General features: G+C 43.4%; 1 protein-coding gene and 1 pseudogene across 8 annotated transcripts in view; both read right to left on the reverse strand.

Annotated features, from left to right (window-relative positions):
- Positions 1–13,610, reverse strand: part of AMBRA1 (autophagy and beclin 1 regulator 1) — a 205,002-nt gene that overhangs the window by 62,942 nt on the left and 128,450 nt on the right. The gene's annotated exons all lie outside the window — the stretch shown is intronic.
- Positions 10,352–11,103, reverse strand: LOC100406997 (actin-related protein 2/3 complex subunit 3 pseudogene; annotated as a pseudogene).

A 13,610-nucleotide genomic window follows, 5' to 3' on the forward strand; every position in this document is an offset into this window, starting at 1 on the left:
GAGTAGAAAGAAAAAAAATTTTTTTTTTTTTTTTTTGAGATGGAGCCTTGCTCTGTCACCCAGGCTGCAGTGCAGTGGTGCGATCTTGGCTCACTGCAACCTCCGCTGCCCGGGTTCAAGCAATTCTCCTGTTTCAGTCTCCTGAGTAGCTGAGATTACAGGCATGTGCCAACCACAACTGGTTAATTTTTGTGTTTTTAGTAGAGATGAAGTTTCACCATGTTGGTCAGGCTGGTCTCAAACTCCTAACCTCATGTATGATCCACCCACCTTGGCCTCCTAAAATGCTGGAATTACAGGCGTGAGCCACTGCGCTCAGCCGGGAAGAGAACATTTTACTATATATGTTTTGGTATTACTTTTTTTTTTTTTTTTTGAGACACAGTCTCATTTTGTTGCCAGGCTGGAGTGCAGTGGTGTGATCTTGGCTCACTGCAACCTCCAGCTCCCTGGTTCAAGCAATTCTCCTGCCTCAGCCTCCCAAGTAGCTGGGACTACAGCTTGCACCACCACGCCCAGCTAATGTTTGTATTTTTTTAAGTAGAGATGGGGTTTTACCATGTTGGTCAGTATGGTCTCGATCACTTGACCTCGTGACTCTCCTGTCTCGGCCTCCCAAAGTGCTGGGATTACAGGGGTGAGCCACCACGCCCAGCCTTTGGTATTACTTATTTACAGTGAAACTATATTACTTTATAAATTTTAAAAGGAGGGGCAGAGACAGTGACACTTATATTTATAACAACTTAATTAAACATTTATATCCTAGACTGGGAGACTGAGGCAGGTGGATCACCTGAGGTCAGGAGTTCAAGACCAGCCTGGCCAACATGGTGAAACCCTGTCTCTACTAAAAATACAAAAAGTAGATGGGCGTGGTGGTACCTGTAATCCCAGCTACTTCGGAGGCTGAGGCAGGAGAATCTCTTGCACCTGGCAGGCAGAGGTTGCAGTGAGCCAAGATTATGCCACTGTACTCTAGCCTGGGCAACAAAGCAAGGCTCCATTCCAAAATGAATAAATAAATACACATACACACACACACATACACACAGCCTAAAAAAAACACAGAGTAAAAAAATATATACATTTGTATTCGACCTACACACTTACTTATTCTATGAAGCTAAAGAGTTGAAGGACTTCAGAAAACCTCCTTGATTCTTCGTTTGCCAATGAAGTTCAAGAGCCTCAGGTTCCCTCTTTTCACTAAGTGCCAGTCAGAATAAATACCCTGAGATGCCTTTCATATGTTTAAGAAGTAAGAGTGTTATGGCTTTGGTAGCCAAAAAATCTGTGCTATATAGCTGAAGATGAGCCAGAACAATTCCATCTCTGTGTAAACATCTTAGAGAAAACACCACGTGTACAGAATTTCAGGGCACATTATAAGAGTGAAAAATCTAGAAAGTTAATGTTCATCAATAGGGAATAGACAACAAGACATATGAATGACTATTAGAATATTATGTAACAGAAGAAATAAACCAAATCAAGCAAACTATATCAACATGAACTTAGAATACTAAATTTTAAAAGTTATAAGATAATCTATATACATATGACCCCATTTATATAAGCACAACTCTTAAAATATAAAACAATATTTTTCTAACATGTTAAGCTATAAAAGATAAAGTACAATCATATAAACCAAAGTCATAAGAGTGGCTGCCTCTCTGTCAAGTGGGAAAGATAATCAAAGGGGTCAAAGGAACTTTAACTTTGAAATGTTTCATTTTCAAAAATCTTTTGGGAAGTCAGCCATGGTGGTTCACACCTGTAATCCCAATACTTTGAGAGGCCAGGGTAGGAGGATTGCTGGAGGCCAGGAGCGCAAGGCCAGTATGGGCAACACAGTGAGACCTCATCTCAAAAATACATAAATAAAATTAAATAAAATATAAATTAGGGCCAGGAGTCGCGGTACACACCTATAATCCCAACATTTTTGAAGGCTGAGGCAGAAGGATCTCTTGGGCTCAGGAATTTGAGACCAGCCTCAGCATCATAGAAAGACCTTATCTCTACAAAAAATAAAAAAATTAACCAGGCACGATGGTCCCTGCTAAGGTGGGAGGACCTCTTGAGCCTGGAAGGTCAAGGCTGCAGCGAGCTGTGATCCTGCCACTGCTGCACTCCAGCCTGGGTGACAGAGGAAGACACTGACTCAAAAAATAAAATACAGTAAATTTGTTGAGATGACTGGGGCAAAACAACTCAATCTGTTGAGGAAATTAGGGCAAAATGTCAGTAACTTTTAAATTTTGGTTGTGGAAGTACAAACACATGTCATACATATGCCTGTAAAATTTCTGGGCACATGCTTGAACATATTTTTAAAATTTCTCACTATACGAAGGAAGGAAGCAAACAACAGAGAATACAAAGTAAAGAACATTTACACACTTTCCTACAATCTTACAGTTTGACCAACAAGGTATGGGGGAGGTCACAATTGGCTAAAGTTAAGTATTTAGGGATGTGGAGTCCCACTAAATTCCAGAGGCAGGCACAAAGTCTCCATTCCGTTTATTTGGAATTCCTGACATAAAAGATTATGCCCACAGAAACATGTCCTGAGTCTTGATGAATCAAGTCCATACCATGTAAAGCCTGAGCTACTATACTGGTAACACCATTCTGCAGGCAGCTATTGAGTAACACACAGTCACATAAACTTTGTACCCCACAAAAGCAGAGACTCTAGAGCCATGGGATTCCTGAGTTCAAACTAGGAACAGTCTGTGTGCACAGATGAAACATACAAACACATGCCCAGACCCAAGCTTTTCTCTTCGATGCCATCTTGATGCCATATAACATCTTACCCTGAAAACAAAAAGACTTAATTTTAATGTCAGGTTAGATAAATGTCTGAGAAAGGGCTGGTGGCAAATTTCTAGCTTTTACAAGAGGTATCTGGCAAAGGAGATTAAGATGTTTTTGGTGTTTTCCTTTCTGTCACAGCTGCATGCACCTCTCAGAAAACACTGGACCTCCTATCACAAGTTATGGATGCATGTAAACAAGTTAGCATGGCGGTGTAAGCACACACCTTTTTAAGACCAACTCTGTTGCTGGTCATCATAAAGAGACAAAAACCTGCAAGCTTCTCTCTACACCCCTTGGGGTATGGGAAACACCAGGAAATAATCTTATAGTCAACACTAAGCACCAGGTCCTTGTCTCATACAAAACCATTTATCTTCCACTTTACTCTCCTCACTCCTGTCTTCAATGCCAGACTGCTTTTAAAAGCAGATTTTTGATTGTGTCACTCACCTGCTCTAAAGCTTTAGTGGCTCCTCACTAACTACACTGAGGTAGACTCCTTTGTCTTCAAGGCCCTCCTCAATCTGGACCTGTCTGTCATCTGCCCCTCTGTGCCTGTCTCCCACTGCTACTTTGTACATGTGTTTTAGACACATCCCATTTACACCTTCTGCTCCTAGTGTCCACACTATCTAGATTCCTTCCTCCCTTCCCTAGTCAACATCTACTAAAATCCCCTTCATCCCTCATCTCCCATTCAAGGACTCTCTCAAATAATCACCCCCAACACCCTTTTTTTGAGACAGGGTCGCCCAGGCTGTGTCGTCCAGGCTGGAGTACAGTGGCGCAATCCCAGCTCACTGCAACCCCCACCTCCCAGGTTCAAGTGACTCTCCTTCTCAGCCTCCCAAGTAGTTTGGATTATAGACATGTGCTACCACACCCCCCCTTTCTTTTGTATTTTTAGCAGAGATGGAGTCTCACCACGTTGGCCAGGTTGGTCTCAAACTCCTAGCCTCAAGTGATCTGCCCACCTTGGCCTCCCAAAGTGCTAGGATTATAGGCATGAGCCACTGCTTCTAGCCAATAATCCCCTTTTCTAAGAAGTCTTTTCTAATCTCACTAACCTAATATGATCTCCTCTTCAGAAGCACCATAGCACTTTGTTTCTCTCTCATTCTGTCATAGTTCTGCTCAATCTCCTGCCCTCCGCAGGATGCTCTACCATTATTCACTCCACTTGAGGATGGATTTAAAATTCAGCCCACCAGGGGCCAAATCAAAATCTATAAGCCAAGTATACCTGTTCTTTTCCCACTCAACACTTTCCCTGAATCTGAATCCCCAAGATTTGGCAGCAAGAACACACACAGTTTCTACAACTTTATATGAAATACCTTAATGCTCTGCTGAAGAAGGTATGCAGATGTTAAATAAAAATCAAAGGGCTACTTAAATGCATCTGACTTGTATTATTAGACTGTCAGTCAGCTCCTTAAGAGTAGGGACTACCTTAAATCCCTCTGAGAGGCTCAAGTACCTCTGAATCCTTGCCCCTAACTAAAGAGTACCTTGCACAAAGCACAGAGTTGCAACTCAATTTGTTAACTAGGACTCAAAGTACCTTCGGCTTTGAGAAAATACCCACTCAATTGTCAGAATGGCCCTTTCAAAATTCCTGAAAACCCTTTTGTTTGATTTCTGCAACTCCAGGAAAGCACCCAACTTCTGGAAGGCACCCAACTTCTGGAAATCTATCTAGCACAGTACTTGGGGCACTAAGAAATTGATGGTTTCATGCAGGGGAAATATAGCTGCAGCCAAAACAAAGCCAGGGTGGGCAGGTTTCCCTCTGCAAGTCAGTAAAATGTAAAAAAAAAAAAATCCTGCTCTGGCCTATGGAGGATCGAAGATGGGAGCAGGCCTTCTCCTTAGTTAGCCTCTGCAAGCCTCTTGCCTTGGGGCCAACAGGATTAGCACAGCCATTTCATGCTCTGAAAAGTCAGAAAAGGAGAGATAGGGAGCTTTTCACTCTAGGAAATGCCTAGTACTCAGAGATGGTTTTGTTTCTGTTCAAAAGATAAGTAGGGATGCTGAGGTTAAAAAGCAAAAATTCCAACAATGGTTAATAAAAGGTTTGGAAACAATGTACAGAATTAGGCAATGGGATAAACTCCAAGAAGAGAAAGAAGAGCAGGTGCCAGAGAATCAGCACTAGATATTTTCATGCATTCAAAAATTTCCATGTATTTAAGATGTCATCAGGACGCCCTGTGAGCAGTCTTGGTGCAGCAATTAGAGAATGCAGCCTTATCCCTCTTGGCACAAAATACCCACAAATAAGCTCCTAGCATAAAAGTCAAAACAAAGTAGGAAGAAATGCTTTACCATAAAACGCTGAGCAGTTGCTACATTTCCTTGATTTAATAATTAGCTACAGACCTTCCTGAGATGGTCTAAACTAAACTCAAATACTGGGCCGGACGTGGTGGCTCATGCCTGTAATCCCAGCACTTTGGGAGGCTGAGGCGGGTGGATCATGAGGTCAAGAGATCGAGACCATGCTGGTCAACATGGTGAAACTCCATCTCTACTAAAAATACGAAAAATTAGCTGGGCATGGTGGTGCACGCCTGTAATCCCAGCTACTCGGGAGGCCGAGGCAGGAGACTTGCTTGAACCCAGGAGGCAGAGGTTGCGGTGAGCCGGGATCGCGCCATTGCACTCCAGCCTGGGTAACAAGAGTGAAACTCCATCTCAAAATAAACAAACAAACAAACAAACTCAAATACTGTATTCGAAGGCACAGACCTCCCAGGATCCAATCTGGGTTTTGAACCTTAGGTCTACAGATAGGCTTCAGGTGGTTCAAGAAACCCCTGAAATAGCAAACAAAATTGTGCATGTGTGCATGAGTGTGTTATTATATTAATCATATTTTTTATTTTCTTTATTTGATGATGCTTTGACATCTTCGGGGCTTTGCAGATAAGCAACTGTACCTCCCAGGGTTAGTTAATTCCTAGAGATGGCAAACAACTTGCCTTTCATATGCAAACCAACAAATTCAGAGTCCATACCCTAACTACCTCCTTTATTAAACACCAAGACAATATTCCCTCAGCCCTAATCACCCCAGGGCCAAGTATGGACAACTAGTGCCCACACCTACAGCCCAGAGACTGCCAAAATTACTCAAACTGATCCAATCCTACACTTACTTAGCCTCACCTACCCCTTCCCCTGAAAACTCCAATAAAGGCTCATGCTCCTCCCACACCCTCCTTTTGCCTCCTGACTCCCTGGTACTTCCCCATATGGCCTTGTGTTGTGGGGCATGGCATGGCACAACTTCATCTCTTGGGAACTGTAGGGAACAAACTATCCCTTCAATGGCAATCATCTCTTCATCTTTTTTGTCCTTACCATATCGAAATAAAACCAAAATCCTGGGCCAGGTGTGGTGGCTCACACCTGTCATCCCAGCACTTTGGGAGCCCAGGCAGGCTGATCACCTGAGATCAGGAGTTTGAGACCAGCCTGATCAACATGGAGAAACACTGTCTCTACTACAAATACAAAATTAGCCAGGCATGGTGGCGCATGCCTGTAATCCCAGCTACTTGGGAGGCTGAGGCAGGAGAATTGCTTGAATCCGGGAGGCAGAGGTTGTGGTGAGCCGAGATAGCACCATTGCACTCTGGCCTGGGCAACAAGAGTGAAACTCTGCCTCAAAAACAAAAACACAAATACAAACAAACCAAAAAAAAAAAAAAATCCTGGGCACACATTACTAGTTATGTGTACATATTTTTTCTGAGGTGGAGGTTGCCGTGAGCTGAGATTGTGCCACTGCCCTCCAGCCTGGGCAACAAGACTGAAACTCTGTCTCAAAAACAAAACAAAAGAAACCAAATCCTGGGTACACATTACCACAGTTATGTGTACATATTTTTTTTTTGAGGTTACGGTCTAAGTTTTTACCATACTTTCTCAGAGAGTTCACTGTTCTCTAAAGATTAAAAACTAGTGACCTAAATGTTTCAAGTAACTTTGGGGCTCCATAGGCTAAGATATATCACAGAGGAAGCCTCTCTAGGGAGCATGCAAAACCAGGTGGTTATTCTTAGAGAGTACAAAGAGAAAAAGTGGAGATTACACAGGGCTTTGTTTACTTTTGGTTTTTCCTTGCTCTTTGCAGTGTAAGGGATCATGAGGCAAGGAGGTAGAAAGGAAAAAGGTTCATCCATCCCCAAAATAGTGATGCCAATGATAAATTAGCACGTCTCACACATAACACAAAACTTCTGAAATGTATACATAGTCTTGCTTAAACATTCACAGAAATTATACGGTTAGAAATTGTTCATGTTATGTTCTATAAAAAAACAACTAGCACACTGTGCCACCCGGCGACAGTATCACTCGCAAAGAGATAAAGCCTTGGCCTTCGACCTCACTAAGGCTGACAAAGACACAAAGATTTGGGATCTAGACTAAAAGTACAGAGTCTTGAGACATGCCTAGAATAAAGAACAGTGATCTCAAAACAGAAAGCTTTTCGATGGCTGAGTGAGAACTGAATATTAAACAGATATTTATCAAACAGCACTGTGGAAGATGTATGTAAAATGGTAATAAGATTACGTCTTGCTTGGTTGGAGTCTACAATCCACTTGGTGAGAGAAGATTTCCATCAAAAGCATTATAAATGAGGCCAGTGCAGTGGCTCACGTCTGTATTCCCAGCACTTTGGGAGACTGAGGTGGGCAGATCATCTGAGGCCAGGAGTTCAAGACCAGCCTGGCCAATGTTGTAAAACCCTATCTCTATTAGAAAATACAAAAATGAGCTGGGCATGGTGGCACGTGCCTGTAGTCCCAGCTACTTGGGAGGCACAGGCAGGAAAATCACTTGAACCCAGGAGGCCGGGCTTGCAGTGAGCTGAGATTGTGCCACTGTACTCCAGCCTGGGCAACAGAGTGAGACTCCATCTTTAAAAAAAAAAAAGGCATTACAAATGAGAAAGGGCAATGTGAGTATCTAATGAGGGAACAGACAACCACAGCCACAGCCATTTAGGAAGGGGCCATTGGGCACTGGCGGCCACCTGAGGAGAAGCAGGAAACTAACAGAGGACAGAGAAGCTAGGGCTTGAAGCAAGTGGATAGGAGGAAAGGAGAATGTTTCAGGATAGAAAGAGGTTACTGCTCAAAGTAGATTCAGGAGTCAAGGGCTAATACCAGTTCAGTGGGAAGCAAAGGCTTATATAAATAATATAGAGATCAGGTTGAAAAATGAGGAACTTGTCATCTGTGTGGCAGGTAAGAGAATCTTTTGACATTTTTCAGTAAGAAAATTACACAGTGGACAGCTTTAAAATTTTTATTTTTATCAAAGTACTATACACCGATAATTAAGTTAAAAAGTATTCAAGGCTAATAAAGTTAAATAGCAGCTTCCAGCCCCAAGACCCACCCTCTTGATTGTTGTTGGCAGAGGCTATCAAATTTTTTTTTCTTTCCTTCTGATAATTAACCATCATATTTCTAATATTACTGATATTTCTTTAAAAAAAATCTTTTAAACAGTCTCACTTTCTTGCCCAGTCTGGAGTACAGTGGCGTGATCTTGGCTCACTGTAGCCTCTGCCTCCCAGGTTCAAAGGATTCTCCTGCCTTGGCCTCCCGAGTAGCTGGGATTACAGGTGTACACCACCACACCCAGCTAATTTTTGTATTTTTAGTAGAGACAGGGTTTCACCATGTTGGCCAGGCTGGTCTCAAACTCCAGACCTCAAGTGATCTATCTGCCCACCTCAGTCTCCCAAAGCGTTTGGATTACAGGCGTGTGCACTGCACTTGGCCTATTACTGATTTCTCAATTACTGCTATTATCTACTGGTTTCCTACGATGGGAGATAATTTGTTCCTACCCTCTTTTCTCCCCCATGCTTCCAAAATAGTTATATCCCATGTTTGGGTTACTGTAAATTATTACAGTATTATGACTATATAAATATTCACAAATACAGGAATAGTATAGTAAATTCATAGTTCCTTTCATGTGCAATTTTGTTTCTTCTAGAAGAGAAATGTTCTTGTCATCACTTGCCAGTCATCCCTCTTTTTACTATTCTTTTTCTGAGTGGAGTCTCCTCTTGCTGCCCAGGATGGAGTGCAGTGGTGTGATCTTGGCTCACCACAACCTCTGCCTCCCAGATTCAAGCCATTCTCCTGCCTCAGCCTCCCGTGTAGCTGGGATTACAGGCGTGCACCACCATGACTGGCTAATTTTGTATTTTTAGTAGAGATGGGGTTTCTCTGTGTTGGTCTGGCTGGTCTCAAACTCCTGACCTCAGGTAATCGGCCCACCTCTACCTCCCAAAGTGCTGGGATTCTGGGATTATAGGCATGAGCCACCGTGCCTGGCCCCCATTCTCTTTTTTTACAATGAATATGTACTTTTGTCTAATTCCTTTATTGTTACTTTTTTTTTTTTTGAGACGAAGTCTCACTCTGTTGTCCAGGATGGAGTACAGTGGCTCAATCTCGGCTCACTGCAACCTCTGCCTCCTGGGTTCAAGCGATTCTCCTGCCTCAGTCTCCCAAGTAGCTGGGGTTACAAGTATGCACCACCATACACAGCTAATGCTTGTATTTTTGGTAGAGATGGGGTTTTATCATGTCGGCCGGGCTGGTCTCGACTCCTAACCTCAAGTGATCCTCCTGCCTCAGTCTCCCAAAGTGCTGGGATTACAGGCGTGAGCCACTGTGTCCAGCCCCTTTACTGTTATTTTTCGAAAGAGATTTGGGAGAGAGTAGAGATAAATATATGTGTTCATTCTTTCATGTTTACCAGAAGTCTACGGCCACATACTGACAAGTATTTCGGAGGTAGGAAGACTATAAGCAGGGAACAACCAATCAGGAAACCACTATGAAAGCATAATGGCCTCAATCAGGGCTAGAAGAGAAGAGATCCTGGAATCTTCAGTTTACTTGGAAAAACATGGTTGCTATTCCTCCAGGGCACAGGATGGTGAAAGGTATAGCAGAAACCCTCAGACATTTGTTGAATGAAGGAATGCCCAGACAACACCTGCCTTCTTTGAGTTGTTCTGTGAATTATAAGAGCAGTGGATGATAAAGAACATGCAGCAAGCAGTGTGTGTGGGACCAGTCACTTAAACCAAAAAAAGTGGGAAGGGGTGACGGGCATGGTGGCTCACACTAGTAGTCCCAAGTACCTTAGGAGGCACCAAGGCAGGAGGATGGCTTAAACCCAGGAGTTTGAGAATAGCCTGGGCAATATAGTGAGACCTCATCACTTTAAAAAAAAAAAAAAAAAAAAGGAAGAAGGAGGCCCAAGCATTACTCTTGGCTCAATGTAACTCTGAACTCCTGGGCTCATGTAATCCTCCTACCTCAGCCTCCTTGTAGCCCAAGTATCACTCTTTTTTTTTTTTTTGGAATGTTAGAAATTTCTTTATTATTACATATTCTTATTAAGCGCCAGCTTAATACTGCAGAAAATTTCAAATCACCCTTGATAACACACTTTCTTTTCTCCTACCCAAATTCTTGATCAAGAGTTTCTCAAGTAAAGACATGCTCTTCTCTCTTCTGTATAAAACTTTATGAAATAAAGGCAAAAGATTGTGTATATCTTGCTGGAAAATGCTGCCCAGGAATCTGGAGATGGTGGCTGCCCGAGCTCCCTTCACTGTCCAGGTCCTGAAAGACTCTTGTTCATGAACTGTCTCTTCACAAAGCAAGTCCACCACTTGCTGGGTTTATCATTCTGAGGGTCAAAAACTTTCTCACAAAGTCTCAGTCCAGTCTCTTGCCTTAGCTGTTGTAAATAGGCTCTCATCACTTCATCTTCCTGTTTGTTTGCAGGTTTGGCGTAAATCACATTAAGTGGAAAACCAGGCTCTCCAGGAATGGGAAAATTAGTGATTCCCAGTGTATACATTTCTTTCTCACCTTGGCTTTTGGAATTGCACTTTTGGAGTTTCTTCAGACACTCAGAAATGTATAGAGTTATATATATCAAGGTCCTATCAGCTTCATTCTTAATTTCATAGTTCTTGAAGAAGACATTGGCCTTGAAGTAATAGATGGCTTCATCCACAATATCTGTATCTTTTGTCTCTCTGGGGGCAGGTCCTTTGAATTGACTTCTGATAGGTAACAGTGCCATGTTTCCAATGAGTTTGGTGTCAGGATCCATGAGAGAAGAGTGGTAAGCCGGCATCTTGGCGGCGCCCGAATTTCAACCCAGAGGAGCAGGATCTAGCTCCAGCGGTGTGCTTCCGGTCTGGCCCCAAGTATCACTCTTAAAAAAAAAAGGAAAGCCAGGCATGGTGGCTCAAGCCTGTAATCCTAGCACTCTGGGAGGGTGAGGTGGGTGGATCACCTGAGATCAAGAGTTCAAGACCAGCCTAGCCAACATGGTGAAATCCCATTTCTACTAAAAATACAAAATTAGATGGGCATGGTGATGCATGCCTGTAATCCTAGCTACTCTGGAGGCTGAGGCAGGAGAATCACTTGATCCTAGGAGACAGAGGTTGCAATGAGCCAAGACAGCACGCCACTGCACTCCAGTCTGGACAACAAGAGGAAAACTCTGTCTCAAAACAAACAAACAAACAAACGAATGAATGAATGAATGAATGAAAGAACAGAAAGATGTAATAAAATATTAGATTTAGTTAGTTTAGACTTACAGTTATATCTGCATCTAATATATTTTAATTAAATATGCCCCAGGTAAAATGTGTTATATGTTGAACTCTAGCTCCTAATCTTCCCCTTCTCCAAAATGAAATCACTGTTTTCATAGCAGAATTTTTTATTTCCCAGAGTGCTCAGCAGTTGAAGTCTGTGCCACTGCACTCCAGCAGGTTTTAAAAAAAGTGAACCTTGGGAATGACAGTAAGGGGTTAAAAATAAATAAATAAATCATAATCCAAGGATTCGATTAGGAGCAGCCTAGGATTGCAGCTCCCAGTGAGAACATGGAGGGTGAGTAGATGCTGCAGTTCCAGATGGATTTTTATTCCCCACAGACCAGGAGGTTCCCAGGCAGAGGAGCCCAATAGGTTGCCAGCGCGGCTGCTTTGGCCTGCGTGGCTGTTTTCACCAGAGTGGCTGTTTTGCCAGTGCCAGGGTGGCAGATCACCATACAAAATACACGGGTCCGGGCACCAGTTTAGCTGGCAATTAGAGCTCCGGGAAGGCAGAGTCACCCATTCATCTGCTTAAAAAGGGGACTGAAACAGGGAGCCAGGCCAGGAGATTCCTGGGCAAAAAAGCGACACAAATCTCAGCGCCACTGTTTCACCCGGTGCAGTGGGTCACCACACAGGAAATCACACAGACCCCAGCACCTTTTCAACAGGCGACTTGAACACCTGGGAGACAGTCGACTGTTCAACTAAAAAATAGGCTCTGAGGCAGGGAGCCAGGTGATCAGGCTCGGCTGGTCCCACCCCCACAAAAAAATAGCAATCGGAAACTCTCTGGATTGAGAGTTTCACAGCAAGCACAGCTGAACCCGAGACAGTCCAGCTCTGTGGAGGAGGGGCGTCCGCCATTACCAAGGCAGTCCACCACTATGGAGGTAGTCCGCCATTGCTGAGGCAGCCCACTGTTGCCAAGGCAGCCCACCATTACAGAGAGAGTCCACCATTATAGAGGTGGCCCACCATTGCCGAGGCAGTTCTGACTACACCCGTATAAACAGGACTGCAGGGAAGTTCACACGGCAGCTGGACGGAGCCCACAGCAGCTGAGCAAAGCCTCTGCAGTCAGACAGTGATTAGGCTGCCTCCTTGCTGGGCAGGGCAGCCCTGAAAAAAGCTAGCAGTACAACAGAAACTCGTAAATAAAGCCCTAACTCCCCAGGACAGAGCACCTGGGAAAAAAAAGGGGGTGGTTTATGAGTTCTGCTAAAGCAGACTTAAATGCACCTGCCCAGCAGCTCTGAATGAACAACAGAGCTCAGAGCTCAGCACTTGAGCTCCTATAAAGGACAGACTGTCTCCTCACGTAGCTCCCTGACCCTCGTATATCCAAAGAGTCACCTCATAAAGGAGAGCTCAGACTGACATCTGGTGGGTATCCTTCAGGGACAAAGATAGCAGAAGAAGAAACTGGCAGCAACCCTTACTGTTCTGCAGCCGCTGCAGGTGATCCCCAGGCAAGCAGGGCCTGAAGTGGACCTCAGCAATCCTACAGCAGAGGGGCCAGACTGTTAGAAGGAAAACTAAGAAACAGAAAGAAATAACTTCATCATCAACAAACTAGACATCCACTCAGAGACCCAATCTGAAAATCAACAACTACAAAGATGACAGGTGGATAAATCCACAAAGATGGGAAGAGACCAGCACAAAAAAATGAAAACATCTGAAACCAGAACACCTCTCATCCTACAAGGGATCACAACTCCTCACCAGCAAGGGAACAAGGCTGGATGGAGAATGAGTGTGATGAACTGACAGAATCAGGCTTCAGAAGGTGGGTAATAAGAAATTTCTGTGAGCGAAAAGAACATGTTCTAACCCAATGCAAAGAAACTAAGAACCTTGAAAAAAGATTTTATGAATGCTAACAAGAATAAACAACTTAGAGAGGAATATAAGTGAATTGATAGAGCTGAAAAACACAACACGAGAACTTTACAAAGCAGACACAAGTTTCAACAGCCAAAGTGACCAGGCAGAAAAAAGGATATCAGAGGTCGAAGATCAACTTAATGAAATAAAATGAGAAGGCAAGATTAGAGAAAAAAGGGTAAAAAGGAATGAACAAAGTCTCCAAGAA

This window comes from Callithrix jacchus, chromosome 10 (genome assembly GCF_049354715.1).
Source record: "Callithrix jacchus isolate 240 chromosome 10, calJac240_pri, whole genome shotgun sequence".
NCBI lineage: Eukaryota > Metazoa > Chordata > Mammalia > Primates > Cebidae > Callithrix > Callithrix jacchus.